We start from the raw sequence: 14,242 nt of genomic DNA, 5'->3' as shown, positions 1-14,242 counted from the left end.
GACTATTCATCAGAAACCATAGAAGTACATAATTAAAAAAGAAGCAACATTCTGTAAAAATGGTCAAAGGGTAGAAAGGGATTGGTCACATTGGGGTTGTACCACAAACCAGCAGAAAGGAAATGGAGGAAGAACTGTAAAGAAAATATATCAAGAGTTAAGACAGTTTCATTGCCATATGTACTGACAATGGAACAATTAAACTCTTACATTGTAACTAAAAGTCTGAAGAAGGGTCCCGACCCGAAATGTCACCTGTCCATGTTCTCCAGGGATGTTGTCCAATGCGCTGAGTTACTCCAGCACTTTATGTCCTTGGTAAATCAACATCTACAGTTCTTCGTTTCTACTTCTAAACTTTTACTTACAACAGGTTTACAGGCACGTAAATGCAATACACACAGATAAAATATACTTCTTAAAATATAATAATACTAGGTTGCCACAAGAGTGCAAAAACCAAAGTCTGTAGTGCAACCAAATACAGGCCACAAAAGTCATAGATGCTGTGGTTAGTTCATTGCAGTGTTCATGTGCTCGATGGTTGTTGGGAAGAAGTTGTGCATGAACCTGGTAATCATGGTTTTCAGACCTTCTTCCTAGTGGTAGTAGTGCAAATAAGAGTGTGGCCAGGGAGGTGTGGGTCTTTGATGATGTTGGCTGGCTTTTAGAGGTAGCGCCTCCTATAGATCCCTACGATGCTGATATAATAACAATGGAAAACAAATAGAATAATTGAAACTTACAAAAGACTCAGCCAGATAAATGCAGGCAAGTTGTATTTCCTCACTTAGGAGCCTAGAACCCAGAGTCACAGCCTCAGAATATAGGATAAACCATTTAGGACAATGATGAGAAGAAATCCCTTAACTCAGATGATCGTGAATCTTTGGAATTATCCTTTCTAGGGGCTATGGAGATGTTCTGAATAATTAGCAGGGCAGGCTTGAAGGTCCACCTGCCCTTAATTCCTATGTTTGTACCAGTTTTTGCAGAAAAATAAATATTTGAATTTCTGTGGGATTTTAAGTTATGACGAAATGTAATTTAGATAGAAACTCGGGCTATCATTTAGTAGTTAATCATAACATATTTTTATTTGCTCCCTCATTTCGAGCCTTTTGTAAGTTTCATTTAGATCAGCTCCCATTCTTTTTAATGTCTCTTTATTGCTGATCAGATAATGTAAAGGTTACAATTCTCTAAAAAAATAACCAATCCTGAAAAGATCCAGGAGATTCAGAAGATTCTAACTTACCCAGAACTATTGACCGAACATGTAATTTCTTAACCCAGCATAATAAGTGACTGTTTTAATTTTGTTCATTTTATGGCTGGCCGTTGACATTGTAACCTAGTTATATAAGTTGTTACGAATTTTCTACCTTTAACGCATTTCAATCTGCAAGAGCAGAATCTGGGCTTGAGGACAAACTAGGTACAGGTCCACCACCGATTTTCCAACACCCTTGGTTCCAGAGCATTTCTAAATTATACATCTTGCCAGACCAACAGAGGTCATAGCCTCCAAGATGTGTTTAATGGTACCGGAACCGTCCGCCTAGGCCACTAAGGGGTGGAGATACCAGCCTGCAGTCGGCCCCGGAGGTCCGCTATGGTAACGGATCCGCTGGCTCCGGCCAGGCCAGACTTCCAGAGACCCGGCCGCAAGGGGCAAATTCAACCCATCAATTGGCTACGGAAATCCCGATGAGGTTGGGATCAGCCACCTCGCCTGGCCAAGGCGCCACATTGTTGGGGGACTTCTGGGGGTGGGGGGGGGGGAGTGGATTTCAGGGGCTCTCTCGTAATTTTGTCCAGATTAAGGGAGGTGCCGGACCACCAATTTCCAGAACATTGGTGGTGGACCTCTACTTGCCTTGGAAGAAACAAGGAACTGCAGATGCTGGCTAATATAAAAAAACACAAAAATGCCTCCCCCTTTCCCTTCTTTCTTCTCCATCCCTGTGCGTCATCAATTCACAACTCTTCAATCCTGTGGTCTCACACCTTGTGTATTTTCATCTCTGGTCTTTGTCCACTATCTGCCCACCAAAATCCTCCCTCACCTGTATAACCTATTACTTGCCAGCTATGAAGAAGCATCCCAACCCAAAATGTTTCCTATCCATTTTGTCCAGAGATGCCGCCTGACCCACTGTTACTCCAGCTTTTTGTGTCTATCGTTGGTATCAACCAGCATCTGTAATTCTTTTTTCATACATTTCACCTATTACCTGTCTGCCCCTCCTCTCTTCCAACTTTCTTCCCCCACCCCCCATAATCAGTCTGAAGAAGGGTCCCGACCCACAACATCACTAATCCATGTTCTCCAGAAATATTGACTAACCTACTCAGTTACTCCAGCACTTTGTTTTTCTTTTATTTGACTTGGGAGTGGTTTCTGCCCTTTTATATTTTATTACCGCCAGCCTTTGTCCTTAACTCTACCCATCTGCAAATCACCCCCCCCCCCCCCCCCCAATTGTCCTTGACAGGCTTTACCCCCACCTCTCCTTAACAGCTTCCCTCCCCCTACTCCAATCAGTCTGAAGAAGGGTTGTGATTAGAAACGTCGCTGGGCCATTCCCTCCACAAATACTGCCTGTCCACAGAGTTTCTCCAGCATTTTGTTTTTTTTTGCTCAAGATTCCAGCATCTGTAGTTTCTTGTGTCTATGTTTTATTTGAGTTTGTTACAGATAGATGCACAGATTTGAGAGATGCCAGTTTAAGAATAAGGGGTAGGTCATTTAGAACGGAGATGAGGAAAAACTTTTTCAGCCAGAGAGTTGTGAATCTGTGGAATTCTCTGCCTCAGAAGGCAGTGGAGGCCAATTCACTGAATGCATTCAAGAGAGAGCTAGATAGAGCTCTTAAGGATAGCGGAGTCAAGGGGTACGGGGAGAAGGCAGGAACGGGGTACTGATTGAGAATGATCAGCCATGATCACATTGAATGGCGGTGCTGGCTCGAAGGGCCAAATGGCCTACTCCTGCACCTATTGTCTATTGTTTGGCAGAGACCAGACTTGACAACACATGTAGTCCATTGCCAGTAACACTATGTCAGATGCGAAGAAACCACCTTTGTAAATGATGGAAGACATTCCCCTCACTAAAGCACGGATAGAATTGGCAAGGAGCAAAAGCAGAATTTTAGCTATTTAGTGTTTGTTGGAGATAGCGAGGAAAGTAGAGCTAGTGTAAAAAATAAAGAAATCTCAAACTTTTTGACTCAGTTATGACAGCCTTTCGTTTCTCATCACGGCGGATGGTGTTCAACAAATTCAATTTATTCCACATGAAAAGATCCTTGAATGCATGGGATACACAGTGGCACAGTTGCCTCACAGTGCCAGAGACCCCATGTTCAATCCTGACCTCGGGTGCTCGCTGCGTGGAGTTTGCACATCCTCTCTGTGATCGTGTGAGTTTTCTCCAATTGCTCCGGTTTCCTCCCACATCCCAAAGACGTCCAGGTTTGGAGGGAATTGTCCTCTGTAAATTGCCCTAGTGTGTAGGGAGTGGATGAGAAAGTGGGATTATATAGAACGTGTGAATGGGTGATCGATGATCGCCATGGACACACTGGGGTGAAGGGCCTATTTCAATCTCTAAACTAAAGATGACCAACTCTAAACCAAACTAAATTAAACAACTATGATAACAGATCTAAACATCACAACATTCATAAGTTAATTGTTGTGAAAATTTGTGCTCCACATTTTGCCAAGTATCTACCAAGCTCTTTCTATATGGTCACAGCATCTATCCCACGACATAAAAGAGAGCCAGACAGATCGAATCTGGACATTGACTGGCACATCATTCTAGATTCAATCATCAGCAAAATTATGAACATTGTTGTCAATAGAGTGCATCTCTAAAGTCTAAGGTTCTCAAGTATCACATACCAGCAATCTGCTCATAAAAAGAGCTGCCGGAGGAAGTAGTTGAGGCAGGTACTATCATAATGTTTAAGAATCAGTGTCGTAGGTGGCTGCTATTTGTATACATTGTGTATGCAAGCAAAGAATCTCACTGTGCCTAGTCATATGTGACAATAACAGGGTTTGTACACTTGGAACAGCAAAAAATTCAAGGACTTTCAAGGTCCAAAAATCCAATTTTCAAGGACCAAAATCCAGCAAACATTGATGGGTTTTTCCAGTTTTTCTCCATATAGGTAAGAAAATACTGTTTTCAAAACTGTTAAAACTCCCCCGAGAGTCGGGGGTAGAGAGAGAGTCGGGGGTAGAGAGAGTCGGGGGTAGAGAGAGAGTCAGGGGTAGAGTCGGGGTAAAGGGAGCAGCGGGTGAGAGCGGGAGCGCGGGGAGGGGGAGGGTGCCAGAGGGTGCCACTTGCGGGGGATGCTCTCACCCCCCTCTCTCTCTCCCAGTGCCAGCGAGATCTGCGCCGCTCCTCCGCTCTCTTCCCCAGCCCTGTCCTCCTCTAGCACAACAAAATAAGAACAAATACAACTGTTGTAGTTGTTGTTCAGAAGCCCCGGGGTGAGCGGCAGCTGTGAGGAGGGAAAAATAGGCGACAATGTTTCCCGACTTTTAATAAAAATACGCATTATAAACAATGAAAAAACGCCACATTACTCTGCATGAATTAATACTTTTACCATAAAAAGTATTGTTACTCCTCTGCCTGCATATGATCCATATCCATTTCCTGCATATCCCGCAGAGGGCATCTCTGCAAAGAAAATGTAAGTGCAACGCTGGCTGAGCTAGAAATTGATAACGTGTAGGTTGCAGTGGTGGTTTACCAGAATGATGCCTAGATTAGGGGGTGTTAGCTACAGGGACATACTTGGATTGTTTTCTCTGGAATGCAGAGGTTGAGGGGAGACCTGCCAACTGTATATGCAATTATGAGGGACATAGATAGGGTGGACAGGCAGAACCTTTTTCCCAGATGGTGGTGGTGGAGGCAGATATGATAGTGGCATTTAAGAGACTTTTGGATGGACACATGGATATAAAGGGCATGGAGGGATTTGGATTATGTGCAGGTAAATAAGAGTTGGTCTTGGCATCATGTTTGGCACAGCCTTGTGAACCATTCCTGTGCTGTACTGTTCTATGTTCTATCCATGTATCTATGTAAAAACCTCTTAAACAGCACTATCGTATCTGCATCCATCACCACCCCTGGCAGTGTTCTAGACACCCGCCACTCTCTGTGTAAAAAAAACTTGCACTGCACGTCTTCTTTAAACATTGCCCCTCTCCCCTTAAAACTATGCAACTCTTCTTGGGCACCAGTATTATTGATACCCTCTTAAAGCAGGTGGGAACCTCAAACCTCAGTAATGAGAGGTTAAAGATGTCCGCAAAAACTCCATCCAGTTGTTATTTGTTGTTGGGGGAAAGCTATTCATGAACATGGGTATTATGGTTTTCAGATTCCTATTCCTTCCCAATGATAGGAGTGAAATGAGAGAGTGGCCAAGGTGGTGCAGGTCTTTGATGATATTAGCTGTCTTTTTGAGGCAGCATCTTCTATAGTTCTATACAGATGGTGGGGACGATAGTACCTGTGATGGACTGGGCAGTGCCTACCACTTTCTGTCATCTCCTTTTTTCCTGGGCTTTCGAGTTGCCGAACCAAGCCATGATGCAATCGGTCAATATGCTCCCTATCATACACCTGTAGAAGTTCAAGAGAGTTTGTCAAATACATCCTTTCTCAGGTAAGAAGGTCAAAACTACATAATACTCCAGGTGTGATTTCATCAGGGCCCTATCCGATTACAATAAGCCTTCCTTACTACCATAATTAAATCATCTATGTTATAAAGTCAAACATACCATTTGTCTTCATAGTTACTTGTTAACATCTGATGTTGACCTTGTGTCTTATATGCAAACACATCTTATTCCCTTTAGACACCAGCATTACCAAATTTCTGACAAAGAGTCCTAACTTGAAACATTGCCTATTCATATCCTCCAGAGATGCTGCCTTTACATTTAAAGATACTCCAGCACCTTGTGTCAACATCACCCAATCTACAATATTTTAACAATTACTCCCCTTTTCTTTGATATGCACCAAAGAACAAGTCATTTTTTCTCACATATCCCATGTACTATGTCCGTGGCCATTCATTCAGTTTGAAAGAACTACAGATGCTGGTTTAAATCGAAGTTAGACACAAAATGCGGGAATAACTCAGCAGGGCAGATAGCATGTCTGGAGCGAAGGAATGGGTGACGTTTCTGTCACTCATTCCTTCTCTCCGGAGATGCTACCGGTCCCGCTGAGTTACTACAGCATTTTGTGTCTACCTTTGTTGTCCACATCTTCCTCAGTTCCCACATCCCGCCCTGGTCGAGTATCCTCAGCAAACTTCACAATCTGAATTTGGTTCCCTTAGTTAAATCATTGACATGGAGAGTGAAAAGTCTGGGCACAAACACTAACCCTTAGATTACCCCATTTGCCATGCCCAGCCAACCTGAGAAACAACTGTTTATCCCCACTCTTTGCTTTCTATTTGATAACCAGTTTTCAATCCACGTTAATATGTAATCCCCAATTCCACGTGTTCCAAACTTGGTGATCAATCTCCTGTGTATGATCTTATTGAAGTCCAATGCAACGTATCCACTAGTTCCCCCTTATCTATTGTACTATTCATAATCTTAAAGAACCCCACTGGATTAGTCAAACATGATTTTTCTCTCATAAATCCATTTTGGCTCAGCCCTCTATCAAAACTCACCAATTTAAAGTAATACATATTATGTAATACTTTAAAGTTGTATTAAATAAATCCACTTGTTTGACTCTTCTGTGTATCTCTGCAGCTTTAGCTGGGTGTGACTAGGATATTTAAAAAAAACATAGTGCCACCTCTGATCAGAGTTAAAATTAGACACCATATGTTTACATAGGTATTTTTTCCAAATTTCTATTAAATCTTATATGGGGCATTCAGTTCAGTGAAATTCATTAAATGTGTCAACAGTATCTTGTAGACTACAAACTGTAAGTATTTCCACTTGAATGATGAAACATATGTAATACGATTTAGTCGTCAATCCTCATTTCTCCGAGAATCCATAGGAATTTAAAAACATAATCTCGTGGACTCAGCTCTGAGCAACCTATGGGGAAAAAAATCACAAGGAATTCTTAAAGTGAGTATTGAACGGTGAATCAAATTTATTTGATTTATTCTCCTTTTCAGTCTACTTTAAATCAGCAATATGATAAATTTGCTGAGCAAGCAACACTGCTGTGAATTACAATGCTGCCCCAACTGTAGCTTGCCATTAAATAGACATAAAATACTGGAGTAACTCAGTGGATCAGGCAGCATTTCTGGAAAGAAGGAATAGGTGACATTTCAGGTCGGAACCCTTCTTGCCTTACCCACTGAGTTACTCCAGCATTTTGTGTCTATTTCCGACCTCAAACATCACCTACTACTTTTCCCCAGAGATGCTGTCTGACCCACGGAGTTCCTCCAGCACTTTGTGGTCTGCAACTAAGCAAACATGTCCCTTTCCCCATAAACCTATGTCCTTAAACCTTGATTCTACTACCCTTGGTTTAAAAAATTCTATACATTCACTCTATCTATTCCCCTCATGATTTTATATACCCCTATAAGATCCTAAAAGTCCTAACCTGCCCAACCTCTCCCTATAGCTTAGGATTTTGAGTCCTGGCGACATCCTCGTAAATCTTCTCTGCACTCTTTCCAGCTTAATGACATCCTTCCTATAGCAATGGTGAACGGTACTGTTGGAATTTTTTCTCCTTGATGTTTACTCAGCAGAAAATGTTCTGATTATAAACCTATTACTGTATATAATTTGACTTGACGACTGTAAACTTCAGATGATCTATTAACTGGGCGGCAAGAAGAATTCACAATAAAACCATTGCAAAACAAAAAGAACCAAGTCATACAATCTGCCTACATTGATGTTCTACCTAAAATACATTTTCCATGCAATTCACATATCCGTGGATTCATTTAGTATCTTTCTAAAATGTTATTCAGCTTGAGGAAAACAAACATCAGCCAATTTCTTTGGTGAATTGGAATTTTAAAAGGCCAAGTACAAACGATTATTCGACACAAGGAATTGGAGATGCTTGTTTACAAAAAAAGATACAAAGAGCTGGAGTAAACATTACCAATCCATGATCTCCAAGAGATGCTACCTGACCCGTTGCGTTACTCCAGCACTTTCTGACTTTTTTTACAAATTATTATTCGTAGAGAAACATATAGACACAGTTTGCAGCAAAAAAGGACAAAATCCCCTCAGACTGTTGCAAGGGGAGCAGTTTTTTTTGCAACCGTATCTTGCACGTTGCCACAGAGTGGTCTGATGGGGGAGACTAGTCAGGTGTAGGTTGACGATAAGGGGTTCTGCAAGGGAGGGAAATGGCGAGAGCAGAAATGTAGGCTATGGAATTGAAAATAAAGACACCAGAAGCACTGAAAAGGAAGTTAATATCTTCACCACAGACAGGACGGTAGGTTGTACATGTAGAAGTGTTAGCGTTGATGATGCTGAAGGGTGGGGGCGGGGGACATTGACTGAAATTTTGATGAAATATTTTCAATTTTGGGTTTGGGGAGAAAGTGTGTACAACGTATCAGGAAAGAAGTGAAGAAGCAGACAGAAGTAGGTCCAGAACACAACTTTCCACGTATCCCACATAGAAACAGTGTGGCACACAGTAGGAAGGCACAGTGGCAGAGTTGCTGCTTTACCGTGCCAGAGTCCCAGGTTCGATCCTGACTATGTGTCGGGTGCTGTCTGTATGGAGTTTATACGTTCTTCTTGTGACCGCGTAGGTTTTTTCTGGGTGCTTTGGTTTCCTCCCACACCCCAATGTACACGTCTGAAGGTTAATTGGCTTCAGTAAAATTGTAAATTGTCCTTAGTGTGTAGGATAGTGCTAGAGTACGGAATGATCGCTGGTCAGCCCGGACTTGGTGGGCCGAAGGGTCTGTTTCCACACTGTATCTCCAAAGTAAATCTCTAACGTCTAAATAACCGTAAATAAATACAAATTTAAAAGCAAAATTCAAAATCCAAAATGCGGGAGTCATCAAGTCAGGCATCATCTGTGGGAAGGTAAAATTCTTTAACCATCAGGCGTAAAACTCAGTCACACATGGAATACAAATGGGTTCTCATGACAATGGAAAGTTAGACGGACAGGACTAAAGGCTGAGGTGAATGCGAGTGGTTCAAGGTAAGGAGAATGGGATACAGCGTTGCTGCCTCTAAGCACCACAGACCAGGGTTTGGTCCTGACCTTGGGTGCTGTCTATGTGGAGTTTGCACGTTCTCCCTGTGACTGCTTGGGTTTCCTCCTGGTGCTCCGATTTCCTTGCACATTCCAAAGATGTGCAGGTTAATTGGCCTCTGCGAATTGTTCCTTGTGCATAAGGAGTAAATGAGAGAGTGCGATAACATCAAACTAGACTGAACGGGTGACGGATGGTCAGTGTGGGCCAAAAGGCCTGTTTCCATGTTGTGTGTCTAAACTAAACTGAGACATTAATGGGGTAAAATGAAGTGGAGGTGTAGATTCTGCAATTGAATTCAGGGATAATGGGAGGAAAAATAATTGAGGAGATGATGGGAAGGGAACCATTAAGGACAAACCTTAGCCTGAGTACAGCCTGCAGTTGTTGGTGTTCGCATTCCGATGTACCACGTCGAAGGCAAGATGTGGAGAAAAACAAAGAATCTGTAATGGAAAATGATAACACAAAGAAAATTGACAAGATTTTACTAAGAGAAACAGGGACATATGTTATTTCCAATGTCTCATAGATTATGAACAAATGTACCCCGAGTTCCATTAGCCATGTTTGTTGAATTAATCCTTTTGATTATGAGTTTCCTTTCCTCTAGAACATAGATAAGTACAGTATTGGAAATGTGTCTGTGCTGAACATGATGTCAAGCTGAACTAATCTCCTTTGCCTGCAAGTGATCCATATCCCCTTATTCCTTGCATATCCATGTGCCTATCGAAAAGTCACTATCGTATATGCTTCCACCACTAACCCGACAGTGTGCTCAAGACACCCACCATTCTGTATAATAAACGTGCTCTGCAGAACCTCTTTAAACTTTGCCCCCTTCACAAAGCTATGCTCTCTAGTCATTGACATTTCCACCCTGGGGAAAAGGTTCTGACGGTCTATCCTATCCATGCCTCTCACAATTCTAAATACTTCCATCAGTTCTCCCCTCAACCTCCAATGCACCAGAGAAAACATTCCAAGTATGTCCAATCTCTCGTTATAGCTAAAACCCAATTTGCGAAACGCAATAATTTTATAGCTAATCTATAAAATCTCTTTCTGAAATATTTATTCCAAGGTCAGATTTATCATCTCAATATGTTTTCAGAAAGCCTTAAATAGTAATTAAATATTTAAACCTTTTGAGGTTTAGGTGACATACTTTTCTTTAAAATCTTGGGATGTGCATTGAAATGCAATCCCATCTAATACATTTGAAGTCTCTTGCATTGGCTCATTATAAAATATGAAACATGAAAAGATGTTGACAATCTCAGCACAATTAATAACAGGTGCAGGCTCACTGTATAAAATGGTGCTAATTAAAAAATCTGAGAGTCTTCATGGAAATGAGCTGAGACACATTGCTCAGTCATCGTTCAGGCTGTTTTATTCGGTACCTGACCTAGTTATGCTTGAAATCAGTATTCCTCAAGTTTAAAAAATAACTTTGAGCATTATCCATCATCTTATAGTACACCAATCATTCCCAAGTGAATGGATTACAGTATGGAACATGTTCCTCACTGGCCGCCTTTTAATCTTGAAACCAGATTTACAATCAGAATTCCTTTGCATAAGGTCTTATCAAACCCATTGTACCGAGATACAGTGAAAAACCTTGTGTTGCACGCTATCTGTGCAAATTATACCATACACGAGTGTATCAGGTAAAGCAAAGGAAAAAATAAACAGAGTAGGGAATATAGTGTTACAGCTACAGCAAAAATGCAGATAATAAAAGTGCATTGGCCACAACAAGATAGATTGGAAGATTGGGAATTTATCATTGGAATGAGAGGTCCGCTCAAGGTAACAGTGGAGAAGAATACGGTGGTAAGTACTTTCAGGTTTTCATATCTTCTGCCAGACGGGAAATTAACTTACACTGTCTCGAGCAAACTTCTCTACCGCGATTAGTCATAGGTGATTTTAAAAAAGCACAATTAAGCACAAAAATAAAATAAAAAAGCAAAATAGCAAAGTAAAGGCAGTAGAGGAGTACTGACAGACAGCTCAGAAACATGAACTCCGTTCCAATGATATCACAAGGCGTTATAACACTTAGCTTATGTTGAGAGATACAGCGTGGAAACAGGCTCTTCGGCCCACCGAGTCCACGCCGATCATCCATCACCCGTTCACACTAGTTCTTTGTTATCCTACTTTTTCATCCACTCCATACACATTCGGGGCAATTTACAGAGGCTGATTAGCCAACAAACTCACACGTTTTTGGGATGTGGGAGAAAGCCGGAGCACCCGGAGGAAACCCACATTATCACAGGGAGAATGTGCAAACTCGACACAGACAATGGCAGAGGTCAGGATAAAACCCTGAATCTCTGGCGCTGAGGCAGCAGCTCTACCAATATGCTGCTCCAGATTACATCGAGACAACTGCAAGGCTTGTCTTTTGAAAACCATCCCTTTAGATCAAAATTAAATGTAACTTCACTACTGAAAGATGACGGGGGAAAACAGATTATAGACCAGCATAATTGACAAGCCGTTACAAGAATTAGTAATTAACATCGCAGAATGATTGAATAGTTTCAATTTTCAGTTGGTAAGAGAATCCGTTGGATTCATTTAGAGATCTGGACTGCCTGTGAATTTGAGGGATCACTAATATCCTGAGTTATTATCTATATTTAGCGGTCAGTTCTGCCAATGAAATTGCAGCCAGTTCATGACCTAACGACATACTCCCCTTTACTCCAGAAACATTTCAAATATATTTGACTGACAAATATCTGTCAATTTCAAATTTTAAAATGAACAAGTGATCTGGAATACATTGTAGTCTTGATTTGAAAGGGGTACTGTCTGTGCTGTTTTCACTCTGGGTGCTGCGTTTTCCTCCCACATTCCAAACTTGCATCTTTGTTTTCTGACTTTGCTTCTAAAGAGCTCAGAGCAATTTGTAGATTGTTCTCTGGTCACACATCCTCAAACTGCAGAATCAGGGCCTGAAGTGAACTAAATAGCGAACTCCTCTGTTCCTAATGTGTATCAAACTGATGACAATAGAAAAGCCAGAACATGGGTTAAAAGGACAATTAATCCAGCTGTTAAAAGATGGGATATGTGATCCCATATTGACCTCTCTGTCCTGGGCCTCCTCCATTTCCAGAGTGAGGCCAGATGCAAACTGGAGAAACAGCACCTCATCTTAGGTAGCTTGCAACCCAATGGTATGAACATTCAATTCTCCAATTTTAGGCAACCTCGAACAAACCCCCACCCCCTCCCCTTTCTCCACAACCGCACCACCCCCTTCCTTTTCTCATCACCCATCTGGACTTGCATTTATTTCTCTCCTCCCCACATTCCCTTCTCTGGCTTCACAATGCTTCAATTCTTTCGTCTCACCTTGTTTAACCTGCCATTTGTTCCAACCATCTGCCTATCAAAAACATTCCTCGCCCGCGTTCACCTCTTACCTGCCGCACCTTTTCCTGTTCCCCCCCCCCCACAATCAGTCTGAGGAAGTGTCCCAACCCCCAAAACGTCACCGATTCATGTTCTCCAGTGCCTGCCCAGCCAAGTTTCTCCAGAACTTTGCATCCATTTTTGTAAAGCAGCGTCTGCAGTTCCTTGTTTCTACAATGTACAATGAGCACTTGGCCCCATAACTCATAATTATATGAATTATAGATTATTATAATACAAATCCTGAATGTTTTAGGAATGGGAACCGAATGTTCAAGTTTACAAAAAAAACAAATACCAAAAAACATCTGGTGTAATTAATAGAAAAATGGAACCAAATACAAGATTATATTAATAGATTTGCAAAATGCATTTGAGCTGAACTAAGAAATTCAATCTAAACTTTAAGTGATGCATTTGGCAGGAAATATATTGTGCCGTATTTTACTTGAATATTCTAAATATACTAGAGCAGGGATTGCAGAGTATGTCGTGAATGTCTGAGGCAGAAAAGCAAATTGCTGGAAATTTGAAACAAGACAATGATGAAAATAGGCTCAAGGAAGACGCGGTTAAGTACAATGGAAAAGTTGGAGATGTGAGGAAAGAACAAAAAGTTTTGACAGAGTAGAGAATAAGTGACAAAAGGATGATTGTACAAGGGATATGGAATAAGATAAAAGACTGGTCCAGTAGAGGTTGAAATAGAGACAAAAATCATTGTAATTATTGAACAAATTTGGCACACAAAGTCATAATGTGCTTTGTTATACAAGAATGAGTTTATGTTGAGTTTCATTGGAATAAGCCATGGAGTCAGATTGGGATAAGTTATTAAAACAAGAAGTGACCAAAACCTCAGGATTACACTTACTAACCAAAATAAATGCAAGGATATTTTCTGATTAGAATCTCATGAACTTCTCCAACGCAAGACCTCAAATTCTCTCTTGCCCCATTGCTGTTTGTCACCATTTTTTGTAGGCTTTGCCTTCTAAAGGCAATTTCTCTGCTATCTCCTTATTCTACAATAAAAATATTCCCCCATCTGCAGAAGGACCCATGTTAACTTTTCTTTGTCTTAAAGAAAAAAGAAAACAGCAATAGTTGCAGATACATTTCCCACTTTTTTTTCCGTTTCAAGGCCTAATTTTCTGAGGTTTGACTGAATGTACAGAACTGGGTTTTTTTCTCTCCCAGCAATGAAAGCTTTAGCTTTGACCTGATACTTCTCTTGATAGCCATGGCAGGACATTTCCTGCTGGAGTTTTTGTACCTTAAATGGAAAATTTGTAAATACTTTAAATATTCATTATTACTTGGTAGATATCATCAATAGATTTCCAAAGGTCACAGACATCAGTTTGTTTTGTTTTAGATTTAAGAAACTGGTTTCAGATAGAATCAATATTAAACTATATGGGCATCTACTACATTATTCAGGAGGGGGGTGTATTCCTAGAAAACAGGCTGTGTTGTGATTTTCTGCAACACAAATCTGC

The sequence above is a fragment of the Rhinoraja longicauda genome, chromosome 8 (genome assembly GCF_053455715.1).
Source record: "Rhinoraja longicauda isolate Sanriku21f chromosome 8, sRhiLon1.1, whole genome shotgun sequence".
NCBI lineage: Eukaryota > Metazoa > Chordata > Chondrichthyes > Rajiformes > Arhynchobatidae > Rhinoraja > Rhinoraja longicauda.
This window is presented reverse-complemented; position numbering follows the sequence as displayed.